The sequence below is a fragment of the Hemicordylus capensis genome, chromosome 4 (genome assembly GCF_027244095.1).
Source record: "Hemicordylus capensis ecotype Gifberg chromosome 4, rHemCap1.1.pri, whole genome shotgun sequence".
In the NCBI taxonomy this organism is placed as follows: domain Eukaryota; kingdom Metazoa; phylum Chordata; class Lepidosauria; order Squamata; family Cordylidae; genus Hemicordylus; species Hemicordylus capensis.
In genome coordinates, this window is record NC_069660.1 from 278158730 (window position 1) to 278176204 (window position 17475).

Consider the following 17475-nt stretch of genomic DNA (forward strand, 5'->3'; position numbering starts at 1 on the left):
AAAAGCTGTAAAAAGCTGGCAATCTTAAGAAAGGGAGACTACTTAGCCCTTTAGGCCATTTAACAACAACAACAAACAAACAAACAAACAAACTGGAAAGATGATGAAGAAAAGTAAGGAGGAACAAAATGTCCAAAACTGTACCTGAATATCACCAATTTTGCTCAGTTTGGATAAATGACATTTGAAATTTGGAAGGCTTCAGCTACAAGTGTAGTGTGAAATGTTGTGAAGTAGAGGGAAGATGAAGGGGAAACTAAAACTAGGGCATGCCGAGGCGTATGAGTAAAATCACTTTAAACAACCTTCCCACATAAACTAGGTCTAGCTTACCCTGAGGTCTAGATTATACCGTATCTCCTATTTCAGGTGCAAAACAGATGTACAGCTGTTTATTACATTACATTCCTCTTGACCAGGGGTTTAGACTGCCGGCTGTGGTACATCTTTCAAACCTCAAGCAAGTTCTTTATGTGATGCAGTTGTTGTGTGCCTCAGAGAGCAAGGTGAAGTCCATGTTAGGCTGGTTACACAGAAAGAAATTGCTATACCCCTTCTTGGTATAGTTCTTTGCTTCTTAAAAGGAACATACAGTAACTTTGAGAGTGTAGTACATTGAGGCTGTTTTACCTTGCCACTTAAACTCAGCTCCTAAAATATAAAAGCAGTTCTCTGACCATTGATCTGTGATATATCCAAGGGGGATGTGCAATTACTGAGATTTGTCTGAGGGACAAAACAGACATGACATGATAGGATCTTCTGACATTATTTTTTTAACTGTGAAAAAGCTGGAGGAGGGGTTCCCCCGTTAATAAGACTAATAGCAGGTTTGGGTTCAGGATGGGGATTGTTAGATCAGAACAGTAAAGTGGGAAAAGTAAACACTCCCTCTCTCAGCACTGCTGCTCACCCCACCCCCACCCCATGGCTACTTTAAAGTGAAATTAAAAAAATACTTTTGGATATATAACCACAGAACTCCCATTTTGCAGCTTGATTTTCAGTTCTCAGTTAAGCTTATTTGCACCCAACACTTATCTGTAAGGAGAAACATGTTTCCTAAGTCAATAACTTTTGCATACATTTACATCCTGATCCTAAACACATTTAACTGGAAGCAAGCTCCACTGCGTTCAATGAAAATTACCCTTTTCATAAAGTGTGCTTGGGATCACAGCCTTAATTAAATCACTGTATCCAACAGAAGCCAAAGTTGCCTTCGCTCGGAGAGAGGCAATTAAGATGAATGGCTCACAGCTAACTGCAAATAATTTGTTTATTGTTTTATTTAGACACATCCTCATGATATGGTTAATCAAACTGTTTTATTGCTGCTTTGGTTCCATAAGGATGTAGGTTATGAAGATTTACAGCAAAACAAATATTCTTAATTGTTGAAAAATAGCACTTAAAGAAGACAACATTCCAAGGCTGACATCCAAACCAGTACTATGCTGGTACAACAGTGGATGACATGCAGACTAGCACTGCACCATCACGTTAGAGGGGAAGGAGGTTTTTTATGATCTCCTCTTCCCTCTGAAGCCCACTGCCCCCCCACCCCGCAATATGTCCTTGAGGGTTGCATGACCCTCAGGGACATATATTTTTTTGTCAGGGTTTGTGGTTATTTAGCAATGCACTAAGGATGCTACCACTCCAGTTACAGAGTGCAGAGTTTAGTTGTTGCAGCTATTTAAGTAACACACATGGAGATCACTGTAGAGTCTAAACTAAATTTATTTATTGGTGAAGTACATTTGAGATAGTAAAGAACTATCCTATCTATCAACTACAAAATGAATAGGTAGGTAGGGAGAGAGAGAGAGAGAGAGAGAGAGAGATGGAGATGTTTCCATCTTCTCTCTAGGAAGATCGGAAGAGAACTGACTCACTAGAGGAAGTATGTACCTGAGGAGTTAAAGCAGGGGTCATAGAGCAAAGTCAAGCAGAGACAGGTAAGGATACCCTCACTAGCTACCTCTACTCCCAATGCCCTTAGCGGCCATTAGGATAGTTGGAGCAAAGGTTCAGTGAACTGGAACGTCATCTCCAACATTTTTGGAGGCACAGAGGGCTTCAGGGGAGAAAGGGGAGATAGTGTAAAATAACCCCTACCCATGTATGCTCCTTTGGATTTTTTCTTCTTTTAAATGATTGTAAGTACAGGAGGCCCTCATTTTGAGCAGGAGTTAGGTTCCCGGCTATTACAGTGAATGGGGAAACCATGGGTGGGAGGAACTTTGAGCCTATGCTAATCCTTGGAAAATGTCTAAGTTCCTCAAATCACCCAAAATAATCCCCCAAAAGGGCAGGAGCATAAATAAGTGAAATAAGCAGAAATAAGTGAGGAAAATAAATAAATACAATAAATAAGATGCTTCTCTGTGCCAAAAAGGCCTACAATCTAATAGAGACATAAGGTGGACACCAGCAACAGCCACTCTAAGAATACTATGTTGGGGTTGGATAGGGACAGTTGCTCTCCCCCTGCTTAATATAGGAGATCCACCACTTTTAAAAGGTGCCTCTTTGCTCAGTTAGCAGGGGCAAATTTGCAGCTCTGGTCTTAAGTTTTAAAATGTACTGTACACTTAAGTCATTGAAGCTAGCAATACTGGATTGTACAGTATTGTTTGATACAAAGACCCCACCCACACCTCGGAACAATCCAATGGATGGAGCTGTACTGTACTTTACCTTGAGCACTCCCAGCTGCAGCTTGGAAACACTACAAAGTGCTCCTCCACACTCCAACAACCACAGCTCCAAATTCCACCAAAACCTCCTCCAAAGCACAAAAAACTCCTCCAGACTCCTTCTCCAACCTCCGCTATCAACTCCTCAACAACCCACACAGCTACTCCCTCAGACAATGCAGATATAAGACACATACTGAAAGTGAAACTGAAAATAGCACCCGCGAAAACTACGAAGAGCTGAAACTATTCAGCTATTGCTCTCTATACCACAGAAAAAGGGAACTGGACTATCATTTTATTTAATTAATTAATTAATTAATTAATTTGATTTTTATACCACCTCACCCAAATAGCTCTAGGCAGTTTATAAACTTTTGTTGAAAAGCAGTATGTAAATATTTGTTGTTGATAAATATAAAAACAGATTAATAAAAACTAATTAAAACCAATTTCAAATCATTTCAGTACTTGCTAAGAGAGAAGCTAAAAAATATGTTTTAAAAGCTCTTTTTAAGGCCACTAAAACTCTTAAGCCTATAATATCCATAGGGAGCACATTCCAGAGCCCAGGGACCTTTACACACAGCAGGCTTTATCATGACTTTACTGGGAGGCTTTACTGGGAACTCAAAGTTATCCCCCAAAACTAACACAAATAATGGATTTTTTTTACCCTGGATATAAATCGGGCTACACTAGATGCAGTGAAAAACCCAAATTGTGTGTAAACTGCTCCCTGATAACTCACAGGGACTTCGGGGTAGATCTGGCTGATATGTGGACACACCCCCTCCATTCCAGAGGATATGCGGGTTAAAGGGCTTTAAAAGCCCCAGTGAAAAACTTCCAGGAGCAGCTGCAGAGAAGGCCCGATCCCGAGTCGCTCCCAGGCAAGATGGACCTCTCCTGATGACCTTAAAGTACAGTGAGGATCATTCTGAAGAAGGCGCTCTCCCAGGTAACCCGTTTCTAAGCCATTTAGGGTTTTAAAGGTGCACAACATTAGTGAAGCTTAAAAGTTGTACAAAGTTTTTGGTGTTCAGCATCAGGAAGTTCTTACCTTGTGGTTTGAGTAAGCTCTTCCCCATAGTGTCTAATCAGATCTCCCTTTTTAAAACGCCTGGGAATTCAGTAATCCAAAAACCTTTGGTTTAAGATGAGAGTTAAGCTGCTTTAAATTTTCACTCGTGTGCTAAAAAGAATGGAAATTGCAAGTTAAGGTGCCTATCTTAACTTCAGCACCATATAAGCTGCAAAGACTTTGTACAGTCTGGCGTATGAGGATGGCTTTAGAAATGAGGCTCCATGCTCTCACACTTTGCCTTGGTCAGTTGGACATTGGGCTGGGGAGGGTTGCATCCAGGCAGACATTTAACAGGTTCAGTTTCACTAATCACTTCCTAGAGTTGCTCCTGATAAATTTTTGCCTGATGTATCTCTGATCAAGGCAAAGTGTGGCTGTATGGAGCCTACTTCTAAAGCCATCATCATATACCAGGCTATACACAGTCTTTACAGATTATATGGTGTGGAAATTGATGGGAGTCTTGCAATTTCCATTCTTTTTAGAACACGAGTGAAAATGTAAAGCAGCTTAACTCTCATCTTAAACCAAAGGGTTTGGGATTACTGAATACAGCACACAATGAAGTATAAGATGAAGCTTTAGGGAGCAGGTTGGGGATGCAGCCATGATTTTTAGAAAGCATTTAGACAAAATACACCTACTTATTAGCAATTAGATCTCTCAGAAGCAACAACCTTGAAAAGGAACTGGCATATTCCCCTTTAAGTTAAAAGTGTCTCAACATCACCACCTAATGGTGCAGCGGGGAAATGACTTGATTAGCAAGCCAGAGGTTGCCGGTTTGAATCCCTGCTGGTATGATTCCCAGACTATGGGAAACACCTATCTCAGGCAACAGCAATATAGGAAGATGCTGAAAAGGATAATCTCATACTGTGTGGGAGATGGCAATGGTAAACCCCTCCTGTATTCTACCAAAGACAACCACAGGGCTCTGTGGTTGCTAGGAGTCAACACCAAGTTGATGGCACACTTTACCTTTACATTAGTGAACTGTGAACAGCTGAAATCATGTTCCAGGAACCCACAAATAATGATGGTCTCCTGTATATTTTCACTAACAGTGCCCAACTAAATAACTAACTTTTTCATATAAAAATAACTACAGAGAAGGCCTTCATAGAGACTATAAAAATGTAACATCTAGTTCTATTTAATATTGATGATAGATCCAGATTCTGACACAACCCTGTACTTCTGAGGACAAATTCAGACATAACCATATTGCCAACAGTTACTTCTGCATGATCCGTTTCTTCACAGGGTCCATAATATCTGGATTTGGCAACCCATTGGAGTCATGAGACAAGTATCAATGTGATCATGCACAGGGTCATGTGGTAAGTGTCCATGCTGCTGCTAACAGCCTCCTGGGAGGTTCAATGTGGCCAAGTCATGCACAAATTGAATACAGCCGTTATCACAGCCACTTGAAACCTGGGTATGCATGTTCTTTGGCAACAAATCCGCTGCTGCAATAACATGAGAATAGACTGAAATGAATGCATAGAAGAGAAGATGTTTTGAGGTGCTGCTGCTGTTGCAATGACAGCTGTACATTCATATGGGACACCGCACCAGGTTGCATTGTATTTTGTATACAGCTTTTCAAGATACAGAAGTTAAAATTTGGACTTAGCAACCCTAGAGGTAAATGGGAACAAGTCAATATATAGAATTGTAAAGACAATATAGGCTCATCAGTTCTCATCAGTTAAAAGTTCAAAAAAGCTGCAGTCCACCTATAAACACTTACCAGGACATAAACCCTACTGAACGCAGTGACACTTAGGGCTGAGCTAGATGTGAAATGGTCAAACCCGTATGCCAATTCCCTGTAAACCTGGGATGTGGAAGGCTGAACTCTTTCACCAGTCTGCATTTTGCTGGAGCTCTGTGACTGGAAGAACCCACATGCAAGGCTGGTGGGGTGGGGGAGCTGTTTTGGACCGAAAAGCACAAGTGTTCGATTCTGCCCCCTACGCACCCCCCCCAACAAACAAATAAACAAACAACTAGATCCTTTATGGGTTCCAGCTGTCAATTTATTTCCAAGTAAATATGCACGGGATCAAGCCATTTTGAAAAGATCTTTTTGAGGCTTCATATAGGTTGTTTTCTCTCTCAGAAAAAAGTGGTTTGCAAAGCGTATAAAGTGGTATGAAGAAGGAAGTACGAAATGTAACTATTACATGAATGTAACTATTATATTTATTATTTTGATTTTATTATTTATTATTAAAACTTTTATACCGCCCTTCCAAAAGGCTCAGGGCGGTTTACATGATATAATGTTATATGGTTATGTTATATTATAAAGTTATGTTCTATATAATGTTATCTATTATGTTCTACAATGTAACCATTATATGTTATGTTATGTTTAATGAGTCTCATTTAGAGAAATAAGTATAGTATCAGCAAATTGAATCAATTGTGGAGACCTACCTGCTTTGGAGGTGGCGGTGGCTGAGGTGGTGCATTTGGAGGGGTTGGGGTTTGTTCTCTTGCAGGGTCCTCTGCTGGACTTGGCAGCACTTTGCTGAATTTTGCTTTCAGTTTATTAAACATGTTTGCCCACCAAGTTGTTCTGAAGCCTCTGGTCTCTTACCACCAAAAGCTAACGGCATTTGGCTTTCTTTGCTGTTGCTATTCAAGCCAATTAGATGCTTAATCAGGGCTTAGTTCTGCTTAGTAACCTCCCGCAAAGACAGGCTATTCAAGCATCTGCTTTTCTAGTCATATTTTCTGTTGTCTTAAAGGTTGCAGAATGAAATTGCTGATAGTTTTATGTTTAATGCCCTTTGGGATTTCAGAGTTCAACTATTGAGAAATGAATGGAGGGCCTCATTATTTTGCATATCTGCGGGCTGGAGAAAAGTACTGCTGTTTTACAGGGTTTATTCTAAGCTTTTTATCCCACTGCAGAAGCAGCCAATGTCACACACAAACACACACACACACACACACGCACACACACACCCCATGACTACCTCCTTAACTTTTAACAAGACATGAAAAATGAGAGGGGAATGACAGTTAATAGAGAAAGTAAGTGAAAAGAAAGTGGGCAGGAAGGAAAGTAAAATAGTAAAATAAGTAGGAGTGTGCATTTTGGAATTTTCTTGTTTCAATTTGTATCTGAATCGAAACACCCCCGTTTTGTTTTGTACCCAAATTTTCTGAATCCGAATCAGCCCTGTTTTGTTTTGTAGCCGAATTTTCCGAAGCCGAATTGATTTGGATTTTTAAAAGGGCCCCAGGGCAAAAAGAGTGGGTGGTGGTGATAGCATCCAATGGGTGGAAGCTAGCAGCCAAATTTCAAAGGAATTAGGCAAAGGGCTGATTTTTTGTGAATTTTTTAAGTTTACACATCTTTAAGAATTTTGTAGATTCTCTGGTAGCATATGAGATTTTCAGTGAAAAACAAGAATCCACTCTCATATGCTACCAGAAAATCTACACTCAGAACACCACAGAATCAACAGAACCCAGCACCCCATGGGTTAGCAATCCTTCCCCTGGCCAATGTGGGGTCAGTAAAGAGTGGCAAGAAGCAAAAGAGCCAATGCGGAACAAGGAGGGAATTGTCAGCAGGTCAGCCCATGATTTAGGTCACCGATCAGAAGGCTGGAAGGGTGGGAAATTCAAAGAAATGTCAAACACAAAATGGAGATTGACTCAGAGATCACCACAAAATGGAGGTCCGAAACAACAAAACGTTTTGTAGCTGAAACAGGGATGTTTTGTTTTGTATACAAAACTTTTGGATCTGGAAAATGGGTGTTTTGTTTTGTCTACAAAACACCCGAAACAGGCTGTTATGGGTACAAAATGTTTTGTATCCGAAACATTTCGCACATCCCTAAAAATAAGCAAAAGAAGGAAGGGGGAAAATGAAGGTGCCTTCAATAGAGCGGCTGAGAGTATCTCCCTTCCCTATACTTGAAGTCTGAGACGTCTCCTTCCCTCCACCAAAAAACAGTTTAAATGAGTGGCTGAGAACCTCCTTCCTCATTTATAGTTATGGTGACTAGAATTTCTCTCTTGTGACCAGATTGTTATCGTCCTTGTTTCTTCATAAAATGGCTGCTCAAAAACACAGCTTAGCTATTGCCCCAAGCCAACTTCATCTGCAGTTCTGTTGTACAGGTTGAGGTTACAGTACAGCAAGGAGACAGGGGTGGAACGAGCAGGAAATTACAGGGGGGACTTCAGGAATTTTTTAACATAAAAGATCCCACCCCTCACAAATCACACACACACACACACACACACACACACTTAATATATTTCAGCCATCTACATATATGAGCATGGGTGCAAGAACTGGTGCAACAAATCAAACAATAATTTGCCAGCAAATGAACAGCCATTTGGTGAACCTACTAATAGTGGCTTCCTGCCTTCAACAGGTGCTGAAAAGCCTCCATCATAGTTCATTTTGGTCCAGGATTATACCATTTGTGGTAAAATCACTAAATTATCTTCCTGCTCCCCTGCCCTCTGATAAATTCCCAGTGTTCAAGTAATGTCCCATACTTACCTACCCCTGCTAACTGAGCAAAGAGACAGTGCCAGGGTCCCTCCTTGACACCCCTCTCAATTCCACGGAGGTGATTTGTTTTTATTGTTCTATGACAGTTTAGTCTGCAGGTTCTTGGAATTCATTCAGCTTTTACTTTCCCTTGCTGCCGCCATATAAAGTCTTGTTACCCTTCTCTTGGTACTCAACATCTTTGTCTGTGTAGCCTCATGAGCGCAGGATAGGCGTATATGTTCAGGATGTAAAATGAAACAAAACTTGAGGTATAATATGAACACAACAAGAAGTTTATTATTTATTGATTAGGATAAAGATCTCTGCAAAGCAGGACACACAAGCTTCTTTACCAAGTTACTAGGTACATCTGCTGATCAACTTTCTGAGCGTTTCTTTTTCTTTGGCTAAAATGTAACATATAAGGGGTTGAGATAACTGGGACAGAGGTAATTAAAACTGGGTTTGTAAACTTGGTGAATTCTTCCAGACCTTCTTGTCTGTTACTAGGAGCTGCCCAGAACACTGCTGGTTCTCTAGCCTCCACACATTCACATTCACCCTTCAAGTTCCACACAACCCCGCCCCGAACAATCTTGCCTTTTCAGAACACACAAACCAATCTCTCAGCCCCAAACACCTCCTACTCTCACGCAACTAAATCCAACTCTCCCTCTCCATTCTCTGTCTCCACTGCCTTTCTTAAATCCCTCCCCCTCTGAACCTTCCATGCCTGGTTACTAGGGTAACCCACAAACACTCACGCATTCACTCACCAGCTCCTATATACATCCCATCACAGGCACCTTTTAAAGTGGAGATTCTCTTCTGCTTAGCAGAGGGAGAGCAACTGGCCCTATCCAAACCCAGCACAGCATCTCTCCAGTGGCTGTTGCTGATGTCTACCTTATGTTTCTTTTAGCTTGAGACTGGGTCCTGGTGGGGAGTCATGGGAAGATGAACAGGGGACCATCTTCTTTATTTTTCTATGCAAATTGCTTGTCGAAGAGTGGTATATACATATTTGTCTTATTCGTGTTAGTAGTACTAGTTCATGTGTGATGCAGAGGTTGTGTCTATCGGGGCTTGGATTTTCTTTTCCTTGCAATTTGTGCTATGCTGTGTGGAACCACCATAGGTTTGGCTCCCCCCCCCAACAAATGTGTTACCCAAATGCCCCAGTCCCCAGCATCTGGGGACTATCTACTTTTTCATCCCCCCCCACTCCTACCAGCCTGTCACCCTGGATGAAAAATGTGTTGTCATTCAGGTCTGAAGAGGAGAATGAAGAGTTTAGGGTCACACCACTGAGGAGGCAGTATTTGAACTCTGCGCCTTTTCTGCTGTGGCTGCCACCCTTTCCCCCACCCTAGTAGCTGGCAGGGGAGGAGTGAGAAGCCAGGGAAAGTGAAGGAACTGGCAGCGGCAGGCTGGGGGGAAGCATGTCTGCTGCCTGGTGGTTGATATCCTCTCTCTCTCTCTCTCGCCAGGCAGCGTGCTCGTTCTCCTGAGTTGGGAGTCATCCAGTTAACCCATCCTGTGTTGAGCTGGCTACTCAGAGAGACTAGGAGGGAACTAACTTAGCTAACCAGAACTAAGGCTGAGAAAGAAAAAGTCAATTCAAAGACTTAGGATAAATGTAGTTGTTTGTTTATTACTACATTTATATCCTGCTCTTCCTCTAAGGAACCCATGGTTCCTTGGAAGGAATACATGGTGTGCAACATGGTTATGTTGATCCTCACAAGTCTGCGAAGTAGGTTAGGATGAGACTGGCCAAGAATCACCCAGTGAATTTCATGGCTGAATGGGGATTCTGGTCTCCCTGGTCCTAGTCCATCTATCTATCTATCTATCTATCTATCTATCTATCTATCTATCTATCTATCTATCTATCTATCTATCTATTTGATTTCTATACTGCCCTTCCAAAAATGGCTCAGGGCAGTTTACACCGAGAAATAATAAATAAATAAGATGGAACCCTGTCCCCAAAGGGCTCGCAGTCTAAAAAGAAACACAAGATAGACACCAGCAACAGTCACTGGAGGTACTGTGCTGGGGGTGGATAGGGCCAGTTACTCTCCCCCTGCTAAATAAAGAGAATCCCCACGTTAAAAGGTGCCTCTTTGCCAAGTTAGCAGGGGTAACAATTTAACCATTATATCACACTGGCTACAACCAGTTGAGCCACAGGCAGTGTTCCCTCTAAGGCTTGCATACGTGCACTCTCTCACAAGTATTCCAAACGTGCACGCTCTCACAAGTATTTTTGATGCCTACTCAGTTGATTTTTGATTCAACAGGTTGAATCTGGAAGGCCCCATTCTGAATGCATGTGTGCACAGACTGCCTTGATATTGCCACCCAGAACAAAACTCATTCCGCACACAGATAAAATTTTTTAGAGAGAACTACTGGCCACTGGTTGCTGAAAGTGTAATAGTAATAAACAACAACAACAAACAACTAAGACTATAAAGACTGAAATAAAAGAATGTTCATTTTAATGTTTTTCTTTTCTTTCCCCCCTCATCTATTTTTATTTACGAAACAATACAAGCTCCTTGTTAAACTCTATATACCCAACTACATAAAAACTTAGTTCCCACTGCACAGTTTTTCTCTCACTACAACTCCATATTGGAATAAATGCTGCTGTTTTACATTAATTTATAGGCAAAGTCTTAGTGAAAAAGGCTTCTAGAATCTACCTGGGAAATGAAAAAGGTCAATTGGCCAATAATCTGACTCTGCTGTAGCAGATTAAATGAATCCTTAAGATTCATTTTTGTGTGTGATCTTGATTCATTAATCTCAGAACAAGGAAAATTATTCCCTGTGCAAGCTTCTAGCTTCATTTTAAAGAGAGCAAAATAGTTCTTTTGCAGGAAGAATAAAGTGACTCAAGGTGAACTATAACTGCTAATCTTCGGGGATTTAGGTTTCTTTTGCTCAGTCTCGATGAAAGCCAATGATTTCATTCTCGGGAAACTCTGGAATTGTAGTTCTGTGAGAGGGGATCATAGGAAGCTGCCTTATACCAAATCATACCCTTGGTCCATCTAGCTCGGTATCGTTGCCACTGAGGCGAGTCTCACGATCAGCGAGACCCGCCAGAGGGGGTTCTGCGGGGAGAGTGGGCTTAGTCCGCTCTCTCCACAGATGATCAAGGCACCAGTCTGGGCAGGCAGATTGGCTGCCCACATGACTGCCGGCTCCATCATGGAGCCGGTGGGGGCTGTGAGGATCGGGGGCCGTGTGGCCTCCGGAAGTTCCAGGATGCCCCGCACGAGCGCGCGGGACATCCTGGAGAGACTCCTGAGCCCTGGAGACTGCTTGCAGCCTCCCAGCTGGGGGTCTCCTCGTGTCTTGCGACGGCACGGAGCCGCGCAGCAGCAATACACGATCAGGAAGTCTGGGTTAGCAGACTGCTCTTTCCTCTAACATAGGCTAAGTCGGGGGGGGGGCTACTTTGGTGGGCTAGCCACCAGGGAATCACTGGGCTTCCCTGCGAGCCCGCTGGTTCTCACAATGACTGGAAAGCGGGCTAAGCTCCCTTTGCCTGCTTTCCAATGATCGTGAGAATGCCCTCACTGTCTGGCAGTGGCTTATAAAGCTTTCAGGTAGGAGTCTTCCCCAGCCCAACCTGGAGATGCCAAGGATTGAACCTGGGACTTCTGCATACAAAGCAGATGCTCTGCCACTGAACTATGGCCCTACATAATCCTTAGGAGAATCACACTAAACTACAGTTACCAGGATCTGGGGCAGTATAAATGTATAGTAGAGAACAGTACTTACCCAAATATTCCCATCCAGAGATCCATGTGCTTTCACAGATAGGTGTAAAAAGCCTCATTCATTCTGTAAAGAGTGCTGGTCTACATGTATGTTCTTGTTCATGCTCATGTTCATTTCCTCCATTTCAATAAATCAGGGAGTCAGTTTAGGCAGTTGCCGTATCTCAAAGGTAGAGCACTTAAATAAGAACATAAGATTACTCCAGGGCACTTTCCAGATTAACCCCTACAACAGCCTCACAACATATCTGCTAACTGTGCTTCTGTACTTCCTGTGTTGTGACACTGCAGTCCTTAAGCTGTCAGCAGGGTGCCGTTCACATTTAGGATGCCTTGTTTTGGACTGGATTGCTGCGATGTAGTGATATAACGTTGTATGTCCGTTGCAAAAAAGTAGCTGTATTTTCTCATTGTAGGGAAATTTCCCCGTTGTAGATTCTGGGGATCATTTTCAATACGATCCTGCCAAGCCAAAGCAGTTTACCACAGTTGTAGTGGGTAATCTGGAAAACACCCTGCTGGATCAGGCCAAGGGTGCATCTAGTCCAGCATCCTTTTCCTCACAGCCAGATCTTTCTGAGAAGCTTGCAATCAGAGCTTGAAGGCAACAGCCCTCCCCTGGGATGGATGGGTGAGGTTTCTTGTTTGCAGAAACCATGTTGATTCTTTCTCCACAAGATTTGTTTTTCTACATGTTCAATGATTCTAATTTTAAGAATGTCATTCACCAGTTTCTAGCATCTTCAGTTAAAGGAATTCAATTTGTGTAGCTAAAAAAGATTCCTTCTTGAGACTGTAGTGTCTGAAAAAAATGACCAGTAGTCATTTTGGAAGAACACAAACTGAAGAAGCAGCCTCCAGGGGAGGCAGTCCTTCCTGTATTTAACTCTACCTCTTAACATGCTAAAACTTTAACCTTTTAAGTGCTTAGTAGTATACACTACCATGCCACATCTCTCCTTCAACCATCTTTATTAATCTTAAACTGTTTTCTACTTAAACCCCCAAAGTGCACTTTTAATAAATTAACATTTTATGAAAGTAAATGTTCTCCAACCATTTATTTGGCAATTGTGTCTATCACAAATTAAGTCTCTGGGGAGGTCTGACACATCTCCCTGACCTGGTTTGTACTCCCATTCTGTTTTCCTCATCAGTCTCTCTCTTTTGGACTACTGGCTGAACTGGAGATGGTTGTTGTGGCAATCTATATCCATCTGAAGATGAAAAGTTCTGAAGATGACTATGATTCCAACAAACACTGCCTCAGGGAGTATTTACAATATAAGATCTAGGTGTAGCTTCACCCTGCACAGTTCCAAATGCCTGGGAACTGGTACAGTGTTCAAAGTTGTACGTCTCTGCAAATGTTTTGAAGTTATCTGAGAAATACTGAGGTCCATCATCTGAAATAAGGAGCATAGGAACTCCATGAGCTGGGTCTCATAATCAGTGAGACCCGCTTTTGGAGAGTGAGTGGGGAGAGCAGGCTAAGCTCGCTCTCCCCACACACGAGCAGGGTGGGAGCCCTGGGTGGCTGGATCGGCCGCCCACACGATTGCTGGCTCCCTGACGGAGCCGGCAGGGGCTGGGGTGAGCGGGGGCCAATTGGCCCCCGGAAGCTCCAGCATGCCCTGCGCGAGCACTCAGGGCATGCTGGCGAGACGCCCGGAACCGGGAGGTGGCTTTTTGCCTCCCTCTGGGGGTCTCCTCGTGAGTAGCTGTGGCACAGAGCCACGGCTACTCATGACTAAAAAACCCGGGTTTGTGGAGTGCTCACTCCGCAAACCTGGTTTTAGGGGCGGGCTATTTATGTATTTATTTATTTATTACATTTGTACACCACCCCAAACTTTCATCTCTGGGCGGTTTACAATAGTATAAAACAAGTTAAAAAATATACAAAAACTAAAAACAATTTAACAATTTAAAAATCAGCCATGAATTAAAACCTTAAAATTTTAAAAAACAGAAAAAGCTTGGGTGAAGAGATGGGTTTTCAAATGCTTTCTAAAAATGGTCAGAGATAGGGAGGATCGTATCTTAGTAGGGAGCGCATTCCACAGTCTCATGGCAGCAACCGAGAAAGCCTGTCCCCATGTGGCCACCAGCCGAGCTGACAGCAACTGGAGACAGACTTCTCCGGATGACCTCAATGGGTGGTGGGGATCATAGTGAAGAAGACATTCTCTTAGATACCCAGGGCCTAAGCCATTTAGGGCTTTATAACTAGCACTTTGTATTTTTCCCGGAAACCTACTGGCAGCCAGTGTAACTCTATCAACAAAGGAGTGATGTGGTCTCTCTGAGATGACCCAGAGACCAACCTGGCCACCGCGTTCTGTACCAACTGAAGCTTCTAGACTACATACAAAGGCAGCCCCACATAGAGTGCATTGCAGAAGTCAAGTCTGGAGGTTGACCCCTACTAGCCCGACTTTTTAACGCGGCATATAGCCAAGGTTAAGCAAGCCTGCAGTCATTTAGCAGGATCACCACCAGGTGATCATATGCATGATCGCTGCTGGGTTAAAAGGCTTACCCCCGGCCCACCACAATTTCCAGTAGTGAGCCAGGAGGAAGGAGCGGTCATGTCAAGCGTGGCGGCTGCTTTAATGGGATCTCTGTCTATGTACATTAGAATTCCATGCTTGGAAAACATTGCTGGACTTGTGCACGGGTCTTTTCGATAGGTCTCTTTACAGTAACATGGATTCTATGTTTAGACAGAGGAACCCCTGTACAGATCTTTCCTTCTTTCTTTTTAAAAATTGTTGATTTACTGTACTTTCTTCTTGCCTTCGTAATACCAGGCAATTCTATCAAATAGCTACACAGCCATTTCATACGAGGCTTTACCATATGGTAAATTATAATTTGTAGTACTTGGCAGCATTTTCACTAGATTAAATATACAATCTGTGCCATAATTTTCTTCCTCTGAAAGCTCATTTCATAGAATCACATAATAATTGTACTTCTTTCCAGTGATAAAATGCATTTTAAAGAAGGCAGAAAGGATAAAATATGACCCAATGCAATTTTTAGAAGATAGATAGATAGATAGTTCGATCTTGCCTTCTCCCTATGTCCTCCCCGCCTGCAGAAAATTGTGGTTTATGCAGAGTTTATGGTTTATGCAGAGTCTCTCTATGCAGAGTTTTGATGGGACAGAAGGAAATTCTTGTGGGGAAACCCCTTTGCTATTGAAGTTTCAGCTTTCTTCTGTTATGCTACTTTGTGCTGCTTTTAATGTATAATTAAAATGCATGAGAAATAAATGTAATAGATATTAACAGGGAAATGCCTTTGGGAACTTGTTAATAACCACTGACATCTGTGACTAATGAATGTTATATTGGTTTAGGCTGTGACTAATGAAATAAATGTTTTGAAAAATCCTCTAAGTTACCATTTTATAAACAGTAATCAGGTCATGATGAACCTGATATACTCGTTCAAATGGAACTTCTTGTTCCATCACCTCTTTTCTCATTCTTTCCAGCCAATGTCTCTGTTAAAGGTGATTAACCTGCCTCAGTGTTTGGTTGTCTTTTATGTACAAAAGCTATTTAGTTATATTTCTCATCTAGTGAACACACTAAAAGCACTTCAGTTAATTGAACATCATGACCTGCTGTTAAGTAAGAAGATTAATGTTGCAAGAGGCAAGGCAGATAGTCTGGATCCAATTAGCTTCTTAGTGATGCTGGCTCTGACCAATATTTACTACTAGCTAAAAGCTCGTCAAGTTTAACTGGCACAGAAGGAAGGAATGATGGAGAGTCACTCTTTTTTCCAACATCACTCCACACATTCAACTCCCCAAGCAAAGCTGGCATACCCATGCTCCATCTGTAACAAAGGCAACAGCTTTAGTGATGAAAGGAAAAACTACAACTAGAGAGTAGAGTTTTTCTTCTTCTCATCCTCCATTCATCCTGCCCATCCAGTATTTACTGAAGGCTGAAACAATATTTACCAGATTACTGTAGATGATGGGTATATATTTCAGTGGAACAGCACATTCTTTGCATGCAAAAGGTCCACATTCAATCCCTGGCATCTCCAGATACGTTTGGCAAAGACCTTTGTCAGAAACTCTGGGGAGCTGCTGCCCATCGACCTATATTGACACTATCAACCTAGATGGACTAATGATTTGTCTCAAGCAGTTTCATATGCAAGTAGCTTCACAGTGATACAATCAATGTGGGTTCTGTTGAGGCAATTATACAAACCCATCAGCCTGCAATGAATATTTTATGGATCTGCTGAATGCTGAGGAGATCCACCCAATCCATGTTCACAACATGCAAATTGGTTGTGTGAATTTATCCTTGGTGGGTTCAGGCAAAAAGGAGGAATAGTACATTTTACCTATATCTGACTCTCAAGGTACAACCCATAAACCACTGTCCCAGCATCCCAAATATTACTGAATAATTGCAGTATTTCTAGCAGTTTCACATTATTGAATTTCTGTTGATGATTTGCTAGATGGGCATAGGACTGCCTGGAGAGTTTGAATGGCTTGCCTTAGTAAATTTGACCAATAAGCGTTAAAGCTTGTTGAATGCAGATTGGAGATACGCAGCATAATAGCTTGCAAATCTTCCTCCCTGCCCTTGAGATCTCTATAGGACATTAGTTGCTCACAGAATTTTCAGAATTTCAAAGCCAACCCATACAGAGAGTATGATTGACTCCCACCATCAGTAATTTGCAATATAATATTGTTTTATTGCTTTGAAAGTCTTAAAGCTTTGCTGCTTTTAATATTTTTATAAGACATATTATTGAAAATATTAGCCCCAAAGGTGAACTCTTCTCTGAGAATACCAAAACAACTGGCTATATCATAGCAGAAATTTAACTGTGGCCTTTTGCTCTGTTGGCATAATGACATTACCCTGTAGTATTATGTAATAATCTAACCATTCCAAGGATGTGTAACCCCTCTCCCCAATACATTTTGCTACTTGGTTCTCTTTTAGCTTCCTTCAGATCCCTCAAATGAAATTTGGAGGTCGAATATGAAGTCTGCTCCCTGTCCCAAGGATTTCACTACTGATTTTGGACCTTTTAAAGCTTCCCTGTGATTTCTTCAGATGTTTTGTCTGAAGGGGAATCATCTTCACATTTGCCTTTAATTTTGCTTTAGGTGATATTCATTGATAACAATGCTCAGGAATCCTTTACAGCTCGCTTTAAATGATTCTTATGTTAAGAGCAGAATTTTGACTTTGGAAGGGCCATATCATTAGAGTAGTGCGTATTTATAACAAATCTTTAAAAATAATAAATACTGAAAACAAACACAACTGGGTGTCAAAGACC

At 41.9% G+C, this 17475-nt stretch overlaps 1 protein-coding gene across 1 annotated transcript in view; it reads right to left on the minus strand.

The window, feature by feature from the left end:
* CNGB3 (cyclic nucleotide gated channel subunit beta 3) overlaps positions 1 to 17475 on the minus strand; it is a 190223-nt gene that overhangs the window by 109775 nt on the left and 62973 nt on the right. The window lies entirely within an intron of this gene.